The sequence below is a fragment of the Gopherus evgoodei genome, chromosome 5, assembly GCF_007399415.2.
Source record: "Gopherus evgoodei ecotype Sinaloan lineage chromosome 5, rGopEvg1_v1.p, whole genome shotgun sequence".
NCBI classification, from domain to species: domain Eukaryota; kingdom Metazoa; phylum Chordata; order Testudines; family Testudinidae; genus Gopherus; species Gopherus evgoodei.
The window spans coordinates 93,683,829-93,705,295 of NC_044326.1; positions in this window are offsets into that span (position 1 = coordinate 93,683,829).

Here is a 21,467-nt window from a genome sequence, read left to right on the forward strand (position 1 = left end):
TACATTAACAGAACATTAAGGTTGCAAAGCCAAGTGTGCATGTAACAGAAGAGGGAATGCTCAGACACTATTCTGTCCACATCTATGATATTTCCCTTCCTCCTGCTCCAGAGCTTAACACTTTACTGAGGCACAGACCACAATTTTGCCTTTCCAGGATTTTCAAAAAGCATTACAAAGAATTTAACCTCTGAGCTATTGTATGTAAAACCTTGATAAATTGATGTTAATAGTTCCAGCCAACTTCGAAGAGTACCATAAACTTTCTTAGTAAAACACCATAATACACACACACAACACATTGTAAATAGTATTTGGAATATTATGAATAGCTTTTAATCAAAAGCTTTTAGATAATAGATCTACTCTTTCTTATAGTGACTTCCCTCTTTTCTTTGTGTTACAAATATGCAAATACATAACATTATGTATACTTAGCATAAATATCAATACTATCATTCCCCTCTGATTTTTTCCCCTCAAGGATGATTTCTCAGTCTTTATAGTGTAATCATCATATGTAATGTTTGTTACTCGGTGTTCTCCAAGTTTGAGGAGAATGGTAGCATATCAGCCCTCTCAAATGCCTCAGAACCTGTCAGAAAAAAGCAGTCTGGGGATCTCCACAAGTAGCAGCATTTCAGCCCTTAGGTTAATAGCTAACTAGTAATCTGAGATGCTGGTGAAACAGAAATCTGTATCAAAAGTTGTATAGGGATTCAGATCAGCATATAAGACATCCATTCTCTCAGCCTCTACAAGATTTTTACTCTGTAGAGTGCTCTCTACTCCCCATAAGTACATCTAAATCAGGTAAGAATTCACAAACCCTCACTTCACTAATGCTGTCCACCATTCTTTTTTAACTGAGACAGATTCCCAGTTAAAGCAGTGAGCTGATAGCACCATCTAAATTCCACCAGGCTCTTTAGCCACTATGAGGGTCACAAATGCTTACATCTATCTTTCCCTTTAGTCCATTGTTGTGGACTAAACATTATCCTAACTGGGGGCTTCCTTAATAAATACAGCTGGAATAGCACTCACCTATATCTAAAATCAAACAGATATTGGGACCCAGCATTCAGAACAAACATAATTCTTGGTGCTATCTTAATCAACAGCTAAGTCCACAAGCCTATTCATCTCTATTTGTACCCATCACACACCCACTGACTGACTCAATTCACAGACAGTAAATAGGATATGAACTGCAAGGTAGGTTTCCCACAATGAAAACTTCCCATACAGCATTAGAACAACTACTAAGCATGTCTGGTTACTCTGTTCTGGAAGTTTCTGGTCATTCTGAGTTGCCTTACTTTGCTTTCTGCAGATGTGCAAAGACAGAGTATCTAGCTAAAATCCATTTCTCTTCCCTTCCCCTGGAGAAACAGTCAAATGTTGCAGTATAAAGCCCGGGGGCTACACTCAAATTAAGAAATGCCAGAATTAAGTTAATCTGTGCAAACTTAAATTGGCCCTTTTGTGCATATATATTAAAAGTGATGCAAGTAAAATTCATTTCTTATTGGTACGCTGCACTCATGGGAGGGACGCGAAGTTGGGGCACCAGCTAAAGGGGGGCATGTTACCTCCCCTCATGTTACTCCTCCTGCCCCCAGCCTGGGGCCCCTGCGCTTTCCCCGTCCTCTCCCCATGATCCATCTCATGTTAACTTGGAGTGGCGGGGGTCTCTGTCCTCCTTCTGCTGCACCGGAGACTTCTGAATCTCAGGGCTGTCCTGGGAACTGCAGCGGCCAAAGGAGCAGAACGTAGGGCAGCCAGCAGCTCCTCCAGCAAGGCTGTATCACCCCAAGCTCTGTCCTCTGGTGGCGCTGTTGTAAAGACCCCAGACAGGAGATGCAGCTGTGTGGAAGGTCTGAGGGTGGTACAGCCTCACCAGAGGAGCTGTCGGCTTGGGGCTGCCCGGGCCCCACGTTCTGCTCCTCCTTTGTGTTTCTGGTATGGAGTACTGGCATAGATATCTTACTCATATGGCATACCAGGGATCGTACCACCATACTTGCACCACTGATTATGATACAGTCTTTAATTATATGCTGACATACTATTTTCTCTGCAGGACTTCTGCTTCATTCAGTGCACAGAATGGATAGTACTCACTGAATGAAGTTAGTCAGTGTTTTGTTTTGCCCACATCACTGAATGTTTGGCCCAATGCCTTTTGTGCCTACACATAATTCAAATGTGCTTTGAATTCTTAATTTTCTTACAGGCCTTCCTATGGCACTCATCATTATAGTATGGAATTTCTTCTCAAAATTTCCTGAGTTTATCTACCCTCTGAGGTAAGGTATTATTTTTATTTCCATTTTAGAGATGGGGAAACTGAAACAGATAGTTTAGAGTGCAGCTGTCATTGACTTCATTTGCAGCTGTAAATGAGGACTTCTACAAATCAAATTGTCTCAGATTGGGTACCCAGAAATTGAAGAATATGCAATTAGTAGCCCTCTCTGAAAAGTTTGGTTTAAATAAGTTACCGAGCATCACATAGGAAGTCTGTGGCAAAATCAGGGACAGCAGTCAATTCTCCTAGATGCAATTCAACAACATAAAGTTATTTTCCTGTTTTGTTCACTGCACACCTTCCATGTTCTGCACCAAATAAGGCAGGGATCGTACAGACAAGACTCCTTCATTATACCTCCTTGATTCATCCTCAGAGTCCATCCTGTGCACTGAATGAGCCAGGGTTACTGCAGGGAAAAAGAAGGATGTGGTCATGTAATTAAAGACTGTATCATAATGCATATTCACAAGGGAACTGAATTAAAATTTCAACCTTCATTCTGGCATTTCCTAATTTTGAGTATTTGAGTTTCTAATCTTAACATTCTTTTAATGTATTATTTTTTATTTCCTAGGATTTTGAAAAAAAAAACTGAAAAGGAAAAAACAAAAACAGAAGTTCCCTCATGTGGCATCACATTGACCCCTCTATGGTTAATGGTCAGCAGAGATGGAACCTATAGATCCACAGTACAAACCTCTGAAGCTAAAAGAATAGCTGATAACAGGAGGACCATCCTCTATGTGAACAAGACAGTAGAAAAGGCAAGCTCTGCCAGTGGGTTTCACAGATAATTGCTGAAGCAAAAAACTGTTGCAACTCTGAAATCCTATGTTCTGTTCCAGGATCTGAGGGGGAGTGTATTGTAGTGATTACAGACCCTTCTCCCCTAACTCCTCCAGCCACTCTTTGTGTCAGTGCCGGTTCTTCCCTCCCAGCTTCATGTCCTAATGTCTCCACTCTGTTCTTCATGGGCCAGTTCACTGCACCTGTGACTCTGTCCCAGTTCCCAATTAGTAGAAATCTAACTTTTCTCAATTAATTAGACTATATTTTTCATGTTTTTCCCCTATTATTTTAGTTGTTCAGACCTGTTTCTTGAACAGTTACAATGGAAACATATTATTTTCTTATGTCAAATATACTTGAAAGATCAGTGTGGGACCGAGACTGGGCTCAACAGGCATTGAGAGTGAATGGAAAATGGCTATTATATAAGATCATCTGTAATTATATTTATATTTTCAAAAATGGCATGGCAAAATGCATTTGCAAATATAATGAAAAAATAGCAAATATGTAACATTTTATATAAAGTTTATCTAGATATTAATGGAATTTCAGTGGCACTACTTGCAGATTGATGATAACTTGACATGAGTAAAAGTGACATAATTGAGCCCTTAATACATTTTATAAAATATAACCTATATATATCTTGGGGCTGTTGATTAATCACAGTTAATTCTTGCGATTAACTCAAAAAAATTAATCACAGTTAACGCAGCTTTAATCACACTGTTAAAAATAGAATACCAATTGATATGTATTAAATATTTGTGGATTTTTTCTAAATTTTCAAACATATTGATTTCAATTATAATATAGAGTACAAAGTGTGCAGTGCTCACCTTTTTATTATTTTATTACCAATATTTGCACTGTAAAAATTACAAACAGATGAAATAGTATTTTTTCAGTTCACCTCATACAAGTACTATTGTGCAATCTCTTTATTGTGGAAGTGCAACTTACAAATGTAGATTTTTTTTTTTTTTTTTGTTAAATAACTGCACTCAAAAACAAAACAATGTCAAACTTTAGTGCCTACAAGTCCACTCAGTCCTGCTTCTTGTTCAGGCAATCTCTAAGAGAAACAAGTTTGTTCATGTTTATGGGAGATAATGCTGCCCACTTCTTATTTACAATGTCACCTGAAAGTGAGCACTTGTGTTCGCATGGCATTTTTGTAGCCGGCATTGCAAAGTATTTACATGCCAGATATGCTAAACATTCTTATGCCCCTTCATGCTTTGGCCACCATTCCAGAAGACGTGCTTCCATGCTGATGACGCTCACTAAAAAAATAATGTATTAATTAAATTTTTGACTGAATTCCTTAGAAGAGAATTGTATTTCTCCTGCTCTGTTTTGCCCACATTCTGCCATATATTTCATGTTATAGCAGTCTCATATGATGACCAATCATATTGTTCATTTTAAGAACACTTTCACTGTGGATTTGACAAAACACAAAGAAGGTACCAATGTGAAATTTCTAAAGATAGCTACAGCTCTCGAGCCAAGGTTTTAAGAATCTGAAGTGCCTTCCAAAATCTGAGAGAAATGAGGTATTGAGCATGCTTTCAGAAGTCTTAAAAGAGCAACACTCTGAAGCAGAAACTACAGAACCCAAACAACCAAAAAGAAAATCACTCTTCTGCTGGTGGCATGTGATTCAGATGATGAAAATGAACATGCATTGGTCTGCATTGCTTTGGATCGTTATCAAGCAGAATCCATAATCAGCATGGACACATGTCCCCTGGAATGGTGGATGAAGCTTGAAGGGACATATGAATCTTTAGCACAATTGGCACAGAGATATTGTGCAACGTCTACTACAACAGTGCCATGCAAATGCCTCTTCTTACTTTCAGGTGACACTGTAAACAAGAAGCAGGCAGCATAATGTCCTGCACATGTTAACAAATTTGTTTATCTGAACAATTGTCTGAACAGGAAGTAGGACTGAGTGGACTTGTAGTCTTTAAAGTTTGGCATTGTTTTATTTTTGAGTGCAGTTAGATTTTGTGCATAATTCTACATTTGTAAGTTCAACTTTCATGGTAAAGAGGTTGCTCTACAATACTTATATTAAGTGAATTGAAAAATACTATTTCTTTTATTTTTATAGTGCAAATTATAAATAATAAAAATAAATAAATATAAAGTGAGCACTGTACACAGGGTATTCTGTGTTGAAATTGAAATCAATATATTTGAAAATGTGGAAAACATCCAAAATATTTAAATAAATGGTATTTTATTATTGTTTAACAGTGTGATTAATCACAATTTTTTTAAATTGTTTGACAGCTCATATATACATATGCATGTATATACATACATATACCTACACACACCCTAATGGTAATATTAATCCCCCCCATTCTGTGATGCTGGAGTCTACAAATAGGGGTAAGTAGAATTAATTTTTTTTCTGATGTTGTTTTACTTATTTTTTCAGTATACTCTAAAGAATAAACAAATAAAAATGTAACAAAAAAAACCACACTCCAGAAAATCTTTATTTTCTGTGTTCTTCTCAATATTTTAGAATTATTTCCTTGATTTCCTTCTTTCTTTGAAGCAAAATATCTGACCTGCTGTCCATTATATAATTTAATAGAAAACCCTGTAATTTTTGATAAACCCCTGGAAACACTGAGTTTAGAACTGTATGCCAATGCACTGTGCAAGGTTCAATTGCTGCAAAGCCCATCTGCTCAGTGAAATTGAAAACCTTTTTTTATTTTTAAACTCTTCTTTAAACAAATGATTACTCTTCATTAAGAATCTATTGAATTGATAATTGTAAACAAACTAGTCCTGATTCAGAAAATGATTTGTAGAGTAGAGTGCAACACCATGAGAACTTTTTACAAGTATATGCAAGTATCTGAATCTCCCAGAGAGAGACTGCACTACAGAATATCTATAAAACCTAAAATAGAAAAAAGCTCCTGTGATGTAGCAAAAATTACAAATATTTTCTTGACACTTTAAAAATTGCCTGTCATTTAAAATAATCATAAAGCACATTTGATTTAGCAGATATTCCTGTTAAAATTAATCTTGTTTTCCTGACCCAGGTCTTATGTTCAAGTTTTGACACATGCTACAGCCCCCGAAAGAGATGGCAGCACTGTTGATGTGTGAAAGACCCAGCCCTGTAGTGATGTTAACAGGAACAGTAAACAGATGCCTCTCTGTATATTGCAGTGTAATACTGTTTAAAGGAAAATGCAACATTTAAATGGTCCCTGGTTGCTTTTTGATATATTAAGATTACAGCCAGCTCTGAAGGGAGATTTAGCTGTCTACCATGTCAAACAAGACTGGTGACCATATAGAAGTTAACAGGAACAGCAGATGTAATCTTCTTCTTAAATTACACTTTAAATCCTATTCAAAAGAACACACAGCAATTCATTTCCAATTTTAAGGTGGTGAACGAAAATGACATTTCCTTTGCATTCCTTCCCTGGCAGTATCAAAACATGCTGGCAAGTGTTCCCACATAAGAGTTGTCAAGAAATTGGTTCAGAAATAAGTGAAAATGAGGGAGACTCAAGACATGAAAGTTAAGGTAAATCAACTAGAATGTGTATATTTTTGTGAAATCTTTAGCAGTAACTTGGGGGAAAACCCCATTATTTTAATAATGAGGCTTTAAAGTGAAGAGGCCCACATGCTGTGCAGTAGCTGTATAGTAAACAAGAGTGGTGAAAATATCGAATCAGTAAATTCACTGTGCTATGCTGTATCTTGTCAGTGTTTGGCTGAAGAACATGAACACAGAGCTCTTCTTCTGGAGCTCTGAATAGGATGCTACATCTGTGTCCATTTTGCTGTTTGTTTTTGCAAGTTTTAGCCATCCATGTTCACAATTTGAAATGTAAATAAAAATAAACTAAGAAGGAATATTCTGAGTCTGAATCCATTCATTTCCAAGGAGAGTAGCTGGGGCAAACCACTAACTGGCTTCAAGACAGAGCTTGATAAGTTTATGGAAAGGATAGCTTGATGAGACAGGCTACATGCCATTGTAAGAAATCTGTGACTGCTAGGAGCAAATCTCTCCAACAGCTGCTGATGGAGTACTAGCTGGAGAGGGCTCTAAGTTAATGCAGAAAATTCTTTCCCAGGTGTCTGGCAGATTGGTCTTGACCACATGCTCAGGGTCTAACTGATCACCATATTTGGGGTCAGGAAGGAATTTTCCCCAGGTCGGACTGGCAGAGAAACTTTGGTTTTTTTGCCTTCCTCTTCAGCATGGCACATAGGTCATTTGCAGGTTTGAACTAGTGTAAATGGTGGATTCTCTGTAACTTGAAGTCTTTAAATCATGATTTGAGGACTTCAGTAACTCAGCCAGATGTTATGGGTCTATTACAGGAGTGGATGGGTGAGGTTCTGTGGCCTGCAATGTGCAGGAGCTCACACTAGATGATTATGATAGACTTTAAGGCCCGAAGAGACTGAGTCTTTTTCTTTTCCAACAAGGAGACAATTAAATAGCCCGCTCCCAAAGAACAAGCCCTTATTGGGCATTCACAAACTAGATATTACCTTTGTTGTTGCTAGCCAAATGTCTGTCATGGCAAATATAGGGCCAGACTTGAGATGTAGGAGGGTTGTGCTGCTTTTTGGACGTTTGGGCTGTTTTGCTGCCTTTCAGCAAATGGATGAGACAATACAAAGATGTTAAATCCATCACTGTGATTGTCCTTCAGTTCACTTTTTGGATGCCATTTTTTTCAGTGTTACCCAAACTAGTTAAAAATACAGTTTTTTGTAACTGGAAAACATGTTCATGACTTTTTAATCTTCCTTGATTCACTTACCTGACTGAAAACATATGAGGCCTGCACCAAGTTAAAAAGTTAAAAATTGTTCTAGGAAAGATATTAAGGATAGATCCATTAATGGCTATTTGCCAAACTGGTCAGGGATTCAATCCCATGCTTGGGGTGTCCCTAAGTCTCTGACTCCCAGAAGTTGAGAATGAACAACAAGGGTTGGATCACTCAAAATTGCCCTGTTCTGTTCATTCCCTTTGAAGCATCTGGCACTGGCTACTGTCAGAAGACAGGACACTGAGCTAGATGGACCATTGGTCTGTTCCAGTATGGCCATTCTTATTTTCTTAAGTGTTATACTTAAGGTCTTATCTTACCTGGATTTTTTGCAACCTGATAGTGGCTAGAGGATTAGCAAGAGAGACCCTATGTTCCACTGCAACTACAGCTCCCAATAACAATAATTCCTGCACAATAATTGTGTAAACAAATCTGAAGGGGGATTGCAAGATCAGTAGCTGTTGAAAATTATAGTTCATTAGACTAAGTTGTATCCAGTATATAACACTAACTAAAAGCAAGTCATGGAACATCTCACTAGATCACTATGGAGTTAGGACTTGACAGAATGGTCAATGACAGACTTTATGTATGAAGTCCTTGGACACAAGGGTCTTTATTACAGCTGATCAGATGACACCAATTTTGTTACATGGCAACTTTTGTGGTATCAAAACTTGTTTTTATTGACCTTTAGAAATTGTGTCAAAATAGTGTGTGTGCATGCATGTGCTCTAGGGTCTGGTATTTAGGGTACTGCTTTGGGATGTGGGGAACCTGGCTTCAATTCCCTGCACTGCATAATTCAGAGTAGAATTTTTTCACCCCAGATAGCTCTAATTCAGGTAGATCAAGGCCTTGAACCTAGTTTTCTCACATCCCAAGCCAGAAACTAGGCATGTACATAGTACTTTTCCACAATCTCAAATGAATTAGCACTAAAAGGAACACTATGGCAAAATGCTATTTTTAAGTCCCAATGCACATTTTAGAGTTATGTGCCTAACTTAGGCATCCATCTTTCAAAATGTAGCCTCATAGTTGATTTTGTCCAACTTCCAGCCTATTTTTAGCTTAATGATTAGAAGGGAAGAGTTCTGTGCAGGAACTAAGAGGAGACCAGACACTGTTGGAAGAATAACACAATATATTATAGAATACAGCAGGGATTGAAGGGGAAATAGTAATAAAATCATGAAGAAATTTGGGGCTTACACATCACAATTCAATTGGGTAGTATCAGTTGTCTTTTAAAGTTTCTGTAATATTACTTCTTCTTAGTTTATGTGCAACGTGCCTCAGGTTGCACATGACCAGGATTCATCACCGAATTTGGTCTGCTGGTTGGATCATTAGTTTTTCCAGGCTGGACTGGATATGGATGGGAGAGTGCACCATGAATGCTGATCCATTTCCCCCTGTAACGTTGCTGATATGCCCCATCTAAACTACTTTCTCCAAAATTTGACTCAGTTGAATTTTCTCAGTTTTAAAAAACACAAACCCTTGTGGAGGGTAGAGGGGAGGGCAGGGGATGAGATTTCAAGGATTCATTTAAAGTGAGTTCCTGCTAGCAAAATCATGTGCTGAGCATTAATTACCTTTTCATTTTTAAGTGCCCATACCAGGCAGGGCTAACTATGTAAGGAGAGATTTTTCTGAATTAATTATGAACCACGTTAAGTAGTGCCTATTTCAGAACTCATACAATCTTTAACTTGTTGGCAAGGGGAGACGTGCTAATTCTGCCTGTAAATGAAAAGAACAAGTGTCTGCCAATTAAATCAAGCAGCTGCTTCACAGCAGAATTGCTAATAGCTACCAACAAAATTCTAACTCATTACTCTAGATTGTTTAGTCAACTACTTTGTATAGTAAACTCTAACCTCTATATATCAACTTGTCATGTAGGGATTTCATTGCACATCTCCAGCTGAATTTAGCAATCATCATGTGACTGTATATACTAGTGTACCATGCTGGAATTTAGCCACACCCTTGAAATATGGAAATTTAGAAGAAAACTGCTATAGAAGAAATAAAATGAATGATAAAAGGTAGTGTATCAGGCTAAAGGGAGATACTAGTGGGAAACTGAAGGGATCCACATTGGTTGTGATAGTATTTAACATCTTCACAAATGGTTTATTAAAAAATGAGTAAGAAGCATTTAAGTGAAATTTGCAGAGGACTCTAAACTGCAAAGAATTGCAAATTGTGAGAATAAAGTAATAATATAAAGGGATGTTAGAGGTTGGAAACATGGGCAGAAATTAGCATGCGATTCAAATAGGAAAAATACAAGATAATACATCTATGGACAAAATAATCTGAAATCTAGTTTCTCGATGGGTGCAAGAAACCCAGGAAACTGTGATAGTGAACAAAAATGATTTTGTTATGTGATATTGCAGCAAAAGAGGCTAATGTCATTTTGGGTCTGCATACTCAGGTATCGCATCTTGTCTTCCCCAATGTGGCTCTGGATCAGTTGCTTTCTGTATGATCTTGTTGCAACCCATCTGGAATCTCTTATTCCATTTTAGGTGCCACCTTATCTGCAAGTTTTGACAAACTGGAAGTAACTTTAAGAGCAACAAACGATAAGCAGGAGGCTAGAAGACTTGGTGTATGCATGGAAATTAAAATATCTGTATTTATAGCTCAGCAATACAAATGTGATACAGGAAGGAAAAGTATTTAGGGCATAGGACATAAAGGGGCATAATTAGAAACAATGGAATGCAAATTAGAAAGGGAAAATATAGGTTGAATATCAGAATATATAGTGAGTTATACAAAATTCCCATTGACTTGAACTTGGGCTGGGATTTCACACCATGTTTCTATGGGACCATTTAGGAGAGGAAATGTAGAAAAATAATTTATCAAATTGAAGCTACAGTTAAGTAGCCTTCAGATATTTCAAATTCCCTGAAAATAACCATTTCCTTCCCCTCACCTTGGACCATAACATTGTTATAGTAGAGAGGCTCTCTGACCTACCTGACTAAAATTAATGATAGCCAAACACATTGAGAGGAATTTACTGCACAGAGCAGCAACCCTGAGCAGCCACCTTCAGCCAGTGGAGTTTAGTGTGCCATCTTCAGACTAGAAACAAGAAGGGGCCAGGCCCAGATGCCATACCTGTGGAGGTCATCAAAGCTGGTGGAATAGCACTTATGAAAAACTTCGTCAACTTCTTGTTAGAATTTGCATTAATGAGGAACTTCCACCTAACCTAAAGAATGCCAATATTGTGACCATTTTTAAGGAAGGGGACTAGTCAATGTATATTAATTACCAAGGCATTGCCCTCCTTTCCATTGCCAGGAAGATCCTTGCTTGCCTGCTTTTGAATCATTTCCTCGCTCTTGCCAAAGGCATTTTTCCAGAATCCCAGTGTAGTTTCAGACCATCTTGGGACACCACTGACATGATTTTTGTTGCACAACAGATGCAGGAGAAATGTAGAGAACAACACTAGCCATTGCTTATGACATTTATTGACCTAACTAAGGCCTTTGATTCCATCAATCATGAAGCATTATGGAAGGTGCTGTCTAGGTTCGGTTGGCCATGAAGTTCATTCATGTTCTCAGGCTAATTCATAATGGGATGACTGCCACTGTCTTCTGTAATGGGTTGGAGATGGACCTATTCACCATCTACTAGTGTTATGCAGGGCTATGTTATTACCATAAGCCTTTTTTCCATCTATCTTGCCGTGATCTTGATTCTCATTTATGAGCGCCTTTCTTCTGGAATTGGGATTGAGTATTGCATGGATGGCCAGCTCTTCAACCTACAGCATCTTCATTCTAAAGCTAAAATAATCAGGACAGTTATCACTGACCTTCAGTATACTGACGACTGTGCTATCTTCTCGCATATCAAGGTTGACTTGCAATCCACACTATATCTTTTCTCAGGTGCTTATCATAGCCTGGGACTTTCCCTCAATATTGGCAGGGTTAAGATGCTCCATCAACCTGTCCCAGCACAAGTTGTCTCAATTCTCCCACAGATTGTCATGGTGAAGAACCCCCTGGAAAACATTGAGCATTTCCCTTCCCTTGGTAGCCACCTCTCCTTGATAGCCAATCCTGATGTGGAGATCAAACACAGAATTTGTTGTTCCAGCACATCCTTTGGAAAGTTGCTTTGTTGTGTTTTTATCGAGAGAGAGATCTGTGGATGGAAACTAAGATCCCAGTCTACAATGCAGTAGTCATCTCCACTCTTATTAGTGGATACAAGTGATGGGTGACATAGCAAAGCCATCTTAAGCATCTGGAGTGGTACCACCAGCACTGCCTTAGGAAGATTTTCCATATCAGATAGGAAGATCATTACACCAATGCCAGTGTTCTCGCTTCAGTTAACATTGTCAGCATTGTGGTGAAGATTATGAAACATCAACTTCGCTGGGCTGGCCATTGTGTGAAGATGGGTGATACTCATCTTCCAAAGCAACTCCTCTTTTCTCAACATACTCATGGTAAGAGAACTCATGGGGGACAGAGGAAACGCTACAAGGACCCTGAAAATGTTTCTTAAGAAGGAGGCATTGACCGCACAAATTGGGAAGAATTGGCTGGCAATAGACTGCAATGGAGTTTCATCATACATCAAGCTGCATCCCCTTTTGAAGAGAATTGACTTGCTCATGAGGTTGAGAAATGGCAGAGGAGGAAGGAAAGGGTACAGGATACTGGCCAGCAGTTGTGCTCTCGCCAAGCAGCCACCTGACATATATGTGGAAAAACCTGTAGAGCACAGATTGGACTCCTCAGCCATCTTAAGTCTCATCAATAACGTTTTTCCCCCAGCAGACATCAAGATGTATCAAGATGTAGCAGATGAAGATGAACTTTATTCTATAGGCAGAATAATGGGTAGATATAAACTGTTCAGGAAGGACAGGCAGGGCAGAAAAGGTTTGGGGAGTAGCTTAGTATGTAAGAGAGCAGTATAACTACTCAGAGCTCTGGTATGAAACTTCAGAAAAATCTGAGAGTCTCTGGATTAAGTTTAGAAGTGCGAGCAACAAGGGTGATGTCATGATGGGAATCTGCTATAGACCACCAGACCAGAGGGATAAGGTGGGCAAGGTTTTCTTCCAGCAACTAAGAGAAGTTACTAGATCACAGGCCCTGGTTCTCATGGAAGACTTTAATCACTCTGATATCTGCTGGAAGAGCAATACAGCAGTGCACAGACTATCCAGGAAGTTTTTGGAAAGTGTAGCGGACAATTTCCTGGTCCAAGTGCTGGAGGAACCAATTAGGGGCAGAGCTATTCTTGACCTGATGCTCACAAACTAGGAAGAATTAGTAGGGGAAGCAAAAGTGGATGGAAACCTGGGAGGCAGTGACCATGAGACGGTCGAGTTCAGGATCCTGGCACAAGAAAGAAAGGACAGGAGCAGTATATGGACCCTGGACTTCAGAAAAGCAGACTTTGACTCCCTCAAGGAACTGATGGCCAGGATCCCCTGAGAGAATAACATAAGGGGCAAAGGAGTCCAGGAGAGCTGGCTGTATTTTAAAGAATTGTTACTGAGGTTGCAGGAACAAACCATCCCGATGTATAGAAAGAATAGTAAATATGTCAGGCAACCAGCTTGGCTTAACAGTGAAATCCTTGCTGATCTTAAACACAAAAAAGATGCTTACAAGAAGTGGAAGATTGGACAAATGACGAGGGAGGAGTCTAAAAATATTGCTCAGGCATGCAGGAGTGAAATCAGGAAGGCCAAATCACACTTGGAGTTGCAGCTAGCAAGAGACATTAAGAGTAACAAGAAGGGTTTCTTCAGGTATGTTAGCAACAAGAAGAAAGTCAAGGAAAGTGTGGGTCCCTTACTGAATGAGGGAGGAAACCTAAGGACAGGTATCAGAGGATAGCCATGTTAGTCTGAATATGTAAAAAGCAACAAAGAGTCCTGTGGCATCTTATAGACTAACAGTTAGTTAGTCTATAAGGAGCCACAGGACTCTTTCTTTATTTTAACCTAGTGACAGAGGATGTGGAAACAGCTAATGTATTCAATGCGTTTTTTGCCTCTGTCTTCATGAACAAGATCAGATCCCAGCTCACTGGGCAGCTCACTGGGAAGAACAGCACGGGGAGGAGGTGACCAGCCCTCTGTGGAGAAAGAAGAGGTTCAGGACCATTTAGAAAATCTGGATGAGCACAAATCCATGGGGCCGGATGCGCTGCATCCAAGGGTGCTAAAGGAGTTGGTGGATGTGACTGCAGAGCAATTGGCCATTATCTTTGAAAACTCATGGTGATCGGGGGAGGTCCCAGATGACTGGAAAAAGGCTAATGTAGTGCCCATCTTTAAAAAAGGGAAGAAGAAGGATCCAGGGAGCTACAGACCAGTCATCCTCACCTCAGTCCCTGGAAAAAATCATGGAGCAGGTCCTCAAGGAATCAGTTCTGAAGCACGTAGAAGAGAGGAAAGTGATCAGGAACAGTCAGCATAGATTCACCAAGGGCAAGTCATGCCTGACTAATCTAATTGCCGTCTATGAAGAGATAACTGGCTCTGTGGATGAGGGGGAAGCAGTGGACATGTTATTCCTTGACTTTAGCAAAGCTTTTGATACGGTCTCCCACAGTATTCTTGCCGGTAAGTTAAAGAAGTATGGGCTGGATGAATGGACTATAAGGTGGATAGAAAGCTGGCTAGATCGTTGGGCTCAATGCGTAGTGATCAATGGCTCCATGTCTAGCTGGCAGCCGGTATCAAATGGAGTGCCCCAAGGGCTGGTCCTGGGGTCAATATCTTCATTAATGATCTGGTGCATGGCTTGGACTGCACTTTCAGCAAGTTGGCAAATGACACTAAACTGAGAGGAGTGGTAGATATACTGGAGGGTAGGGATAGGATATAGAAGGATCTAGACAAATTAAAGGATTGGGCCAAAAGAAACCTGATGAGGTTCAACAAGGACAAGTACAGAGTCTTGCACTTAGGATGGAAGAATCTCATGCACTGCTACAGACTAGGGACTGAATGCCTAGGCAGCAGTTCTGCAGAAAAGGACCTAGAGGCTACAGTGGACGAGAAGCTGGATATGAGTCAACAGTGTGCCCTTGTTGCCAAGAAGGCTAACGGCATTTTGGGCTGTATAATAGGAGTATTGCCAGCAGATCGAGGGACGTGATCATTCCCCTCTATTCGACATTGGTGAGGCCTCATCTGGAGTACTATGTCCAGTTTGGGCCCCACACTACAAGAAGGATGTTGAAAAACTGGAAAGAGTCCAGTAGAGGGCAACAAGAATGATTAGGGGGCTGGAGCACATAACTTATGAGGAGAGGCTGAGGGAACTGGGGTTGTTTAGTCTGCAGAAGAGAAGAATGATGGGGGATTTGATAGCTGCTTTCAACTACCTGAAAGGGAGTTCCGAAGAGGATGGATCTAGACTGTTCACTGGTAGCAGATGACAGAACAAGGAGTCTCAAGTTGCAGTGGGGGAGGTTTAGGTTGGATGTTAGGAAAAACTTTTTCACTAGGATGGTGGTGGTGAAGCACTGGAATGGGTTATCTAGGGAGGTGGTGGAATCTCCTTCCTTAGATGTTTTTAAAGTCAGGCTTGACAAAGCCCTGGCTGGAATGATTTAGTTGGGGATTGGTCCTGCTTTGAGCAGGGGATTGGACTAGATGACCTCCTGAGGTCCCTTCCAACCCTGATATTCTATGATTCTAATTCTATGATAATTCTATGATTCTGATTCTATGATAATATTATAGTTTCCATCTTAATTATTCAGAATGATTAATAACTTTATGAAACATTTTATGCTGTTGTCTAACAGGCAGCATGTCACCACCTTGTGTTTCTCTCATCCCAACTGCTCAATAATACACAGTCTTCTAAAAATCCAAGACTTAAAGAAGACTTATTCTCCCTGTGCCAAAAAATGATGCCAACTTCTTATTTCATTTGATAATTTCTGTGTTCTAAGTAAACTGTTATCTTCAGTATTAGACTTTTGTAGTCATTAACTTTTTTTCAGTAGCATTTCACAGGCTCCTTTAACATTACTGAACCCCGAAACACATTTTTCCAAATCTCTTTCAAAAGAGTGATGTCAATATCCTATAACTTTTAGATGATGGTTCAAAGAGCAACTGGTACATCAGGTTCACTTATACTGTGTATATTTCCTTTGGTTCACATCCACGTTTTGGCCTCAATTCAGACAGGTATTTAAGCATCTGCCTACATGTAAGCACAGAAGTATTCCCACAGACTTCAGTGAGACTACTAACATATTTAAATTTACCTTGCTGAACTAGCACTTTGGTTGGAAAGAATAATTATAATTTACATAATGTACTATCTGTACTACTGTACTTAATATGACCTTCTGTTGATGAGCAATTTGGATGAATAAATTGCAAAACTCCTGAAAGGTGACCCTTGAACAATTTAGTGATATGGCTGGGATAAGCACTCAAAATTTCTGTTTCTTATCCAGACTATCTGAAACTTTGGGGATTTTTTTTTTTAACATGTCTTGCTGAAGCGTATCTCTATTGTGGCCCTTACTTGCTTCCCCTCTCATGCTACTTCTTTGCTTAGAATGAGCATAAAGAAAGGGTGAAGTGCATGGTTTTAGGTCCCTGCTGGTAGGGAAAACTAGCAGTCCCCCAGGGTTTTGGCTTGAAGCAAGTGTATATAGCTGGTAGTGGGAACTAGCACAAAGCAATAAAAGAGCACTGGTGCATACACTTGAGGTGGTCTCCAGCTGAGTTTTGTGGAGGAGCCAGGAGGGCACCATTACAGTGCTAAATGGAACTATTTTATCCTGCTAAATTTAGGGTTGTTTCAGAAAGAAAAAGCAATACTTTCTTAGACTTTCATAAAGTAATGGAAGATTTCCAGCTACCCTGCACCAAGAAGAGCTGTCTGAGCTCACATTTATGTGATCTTACAAAATCCTGCACAGTGAAATCATATCAGGATTTTCCCTGGTGGCCTGATCCAGCTCCTATTTGTGTCAATTAGATGAGTCCCGTTGATTTCAACAGGAGCTGGATGAAAGCCCCAAATGTGTAAAATGGAGTCCATATGAATTCTCTGCAGGATGCTCTTAGTATTTCTGTGTGCAAATGATGGTGCACAGAGTTTCTGGTGCAAGTGTGTTTCAGCTTTTGCTTCAGTGGGTGTTTTCCAAGTGTAAAATAACTTCTAGATGAATTGAACTGCTTCTAGGGACTCCCACTGGCATGGGGCATCTCTGCCTCTTCTCACGCCTACTCCTCCACCATGGGTTGTGGATTAAAAAAAGTCCTATGAGTCTGTTATTACTTGAAAAGAGTCAAAATAGATCCATTCCCATGTCCCATCTTTGCTTTAATCTTAAGAATTCAGAAATGGACTGAACATTTATTTGTTTTTCTCTCTGAATTTTAAAATTCAAACTATCAAACAACACTGAATAATAATATAAAGAAACTTTTATTGTTGTTTTCTGAGTCTTGTACATCCCTCAAGTGCAGTAGAGGATGAAGTGATAAATATTTTGAGAAGATTTCCTCCACTCTGCTCTTATTAGCAGCCAACATCTGTCGTAAGAAAAATGTAAGTGGAAAATAAGGAAAAATTAAAATAAAATAGACCAGTTTCAATCATCAGCCTCTGTGCTCTGTCTGGTAACTGTCTTGTGAGTAAATCAGATTAGAGAAACTACATTTACATGTGGATCAGAAAAAAAGAGAGACAAAACTTCTAACTTTACAGATGGCTGTTTTTCTTAATTATATGGGTAACAGCTTAGAAATACCTAATTGGTCATGCTTGACAAGTAATAGCAGTTTTTCCAAGATAAACAAATATTCACATTTTTCATACTTAATCAGGGAGTTTGTGTGCAAAAATGACCAAATGTATCATCTATTCTAAGCCTGCTATGTTGTTTTGTAATAAGCCACCATCTGTACTTTGATTTTACTGAAACTGTCTGTGATGACCCCAGAATCTGATTACATGGCAGATGGTTTTGGGGGAAGAAACTTGATTTTTTTTTATTTTAAAGTAAATACAAAAGCTCTTTTCATTATTTTAGATAGCTCCCCAAAGCAAGTTTCTTCTGCTTTCAGCAAACAGGTAGTGTGTGCACTTTGGGAACTCACCGTTTTCTGGTTTTTGTTTTCCTATGTGTTGCAATTTCAAAGATAGTGCTTGCAGATAGCATACAAAATATTTAGTTGTAGGTTTACTGTATTTTACTTATGTTTATTGATTGGCTAATATATAGTTCAAAAACGGAAAGTTCAGGATTGTGTTAATTTATCTAAAGAAGTTTTTGATGTTATGAAACTCTATAGGAACTTTCAAATAAAATCTTGACTCCAAGCCAAATTTTCCTCTCATTAACACCAGAATGACTTCCTTGAAATCAGTTGAATTAAACTGGCAAACCCTAGGAGAGTTGGGACTCAATCCTCAAGTGCTCTGGAGCAGCATTCCATGCACCTTTCCCTATAGCTCCCTCCAGTCCTGGAACTGGCTCTGGGCTTGTTTGACCTCAGGTGCAACTTAAAGTAGGCTCTAAAATGGATTTCTCTAAAGTATGCTAGATTGTCATGGACTTCTAGAGACCATTATGCTTCGTGGGGTTCCCAGATCACGCTGCACTCTTGCTGTATCCCTTCCCATCTCTGGAATGCTCCCATAGAATCAGGATAGATGTTACCCCAGTCAAAATATTCATTGCCAGAGGAATCCTCAGCTGCCCAACTGCATTGGTGTGATGCACAGGGTCTTAACATCAGCTAGAATCTCCATAACATGGGAATTGAACAAAAGACAGTAATACATTGCTCAGTACCGTGCTTTAATTTAAGTGGTGTGAAATGACCCGTTTGGAATAGAAAATCCCTTTAAAAATTACCAGATTTACAGCCACTTTCAGCAAGACTTCTATAGCCTGTTCCCATACCCTTGCAACACTGTATGTTGCTGTGGACATTTCCTATTTTAGAGAAGTCAAAAAAGCAGAGAAACAACAGCAATGATGAAGCCATTCAACACATATGATATGGTTAGGGATTCTGTTTTCCAGGGTTTATTAATTTCATTTTTTGAGTTTATTTTAGCTATTTTAAACCGAGATATCCAAAAATTGCAGGGAAGGATCAGTTGGTTTGGGGGCTTTCTCTTTGTATAAATTTTAATGAGCAATATATATACTCTAATGAGTAATCTCTTTGTAATGTTCCCTAGTTTCAAACAGCACAAAGTTAAAGTGCACCAGGGAATCTTCGATGAGCACCAGTAGGGTCTACATGGATCAATTAATGCAAAACACGTTAGTGCATTTTAGAAATCATACCGGTGTAGTTCACGCTATTGCTTCACCTAGACAAGCCCTTAGAGATAAATAACAATTGCTGCTGGTTTTCTGGATTTTTTTTTGATAAACACACAGATTTCATTACTTTATTTATTTATTGTGTTATCAATGTTTTGTGGTTAAAACCAAAATCAGAAGCCCTAGATATGTTGGAAGGTAAATACTTACAGAAAAAGCTGGGTGATCCTTCTTTTCTGCCTTAGGTGTGCATTTCCCTGCTTTGTGGTTTGTTTTCTACTTAGATTCAACCCAAATTGAATGGTAGCTCAGTGCCACTGTGCGGGACCGGAGAAACACAATGATGTCCTGAACTCCCTGGCATGCAAGGAGAGTTTTACCCACATTACTACAACCATTTATGAGGTGTTGCTTATCTTTTGCACTGTATACTATGGCTGGGTTGTGGGGAGGGCAGAGCCATGGGTCCATCTTCTCCTTGCCTTCTTTGGGTGGATATGCCTTCCTAAGGCAGTAGGTACGGAGTCCAAGGATTGCCTGCACCTTAAGCACACCTTACAAAGGGAGGGCAGGCTCCAGATAATCTTTTCTACCTCACACCATGAACCCACAGTAGGGTGAGGCAGCATCTAGCCAACAGTAGTTATTAGATTTGATTCGGACATGCATCCAAAAGTTTAGAAACATATTCACCTGACCTATCCCACCTTACTGGGTATTCAGAGCTGGGCTCAAACTAATTTCATTAGACAAGGATCTCTCATAAGATTTCTAGTACCTGACATTTCTGGTCAGGTTGAAACTACTATAAACAGTGACTTTAGGATATTTCAGCACTTCTGCTTCCAATCTCAGCTTGAATCAGGAAGCTCAGATGTGTGCAAAATGAAAATTGGCTTTTAGAAATGGGCCAGTTTTTTTTTTTCAAAGCTTCTGTAGTTCAGTTTGTATTTGTTTCAGTTTATGGCCTAGGGTTTGGATTGGTTTTCATTACGTACAAACCTGTAAACCTGTTTCTTTTGCAAAGAGTGAAGCTGAATGCAGATAAAGTTAAACAAACAGTACTTTAAATCTGTTCACTGCTCTGTCCATGTGGGTGGCTAACTCCTTGCACTCCCTGATGTCCCCTCAATAGCAGTCTGCAGCTTCAGAGAGTAGAACTGAGGAGTTCATGGCACAAGGAGGTGGCTAGGCAGCCCCCTGGCAGCTGGTGGGTCTGTGTCTCAGTGACTGGGATCTGAAGGATCTCACCCACGTTTCTACAAATCAGCATTCTCCATCAGTTGCCTCCTTATCACAATATCTTAGCAGCAACATAAAGGTAGCACCCTGTAATAAGAAACCCAAGACTAATAATCAATTAACATTTTTAGGACTGAATGTGCATGGTGGAGAGTATTTTCTCATAAAACACTGTTTAATAGTGCTTGGTACTTTTTAAAATCTGCTTGTGGATTTTGGACCAATTCTTATTAACCACATCCATATTTACAGACGTTTCCTTTTTTGCTTAAATTTCAGGAGAGAGCCTTAAATGAGTGCCATTGAAACTGAACAGATTTTGTAAAATATTTTGCTTTGTAAGAAAAGATTATTAAAGAGAATCCTTTCTAAAAAGATCTTTTAACGACATTCTATGGGTCTCAGTTTTATAATATCTCTGAGTTGGAGGTATTTTTAGAATTGTTTCTTGATTAAGGATTTTGATTTGCATTAATCAAAGGATTTAAAAATCTCTTTAAAAGGTATTAGCAGCGTTCTTTCTACTGATCTGCAATTTTCATAGCTAATTGAAAACTAGCACAATTTTTTGAATTTGTGAATGCAATCAGTTGGTTTCCATTTGGATACGGACAGAGCAAATGATTCTGCCAATAGCCGTTTATTCCATATGTGATTATCTGCCAAGTGGTTAACAGGAGGAAGCAGGGCAGTGAGGGTCTCTTTTGAAAATGACTAAACCAGCTCAGAAACCTGGGAAAACTAAGCACATAGTCCCTGCATTCACTTAACAGGCAGAACATCCCCACTCACAAGCAGTCTGAGCCTGTATAAAACAAGGCAACACAGCGGAATGGGAACACAGTCTTAAACTTGGGAGACACGGCAACAGAATATATGCAAATATAGAGTAAAATACCTCTCCCATTTCAGTAACTTTAACA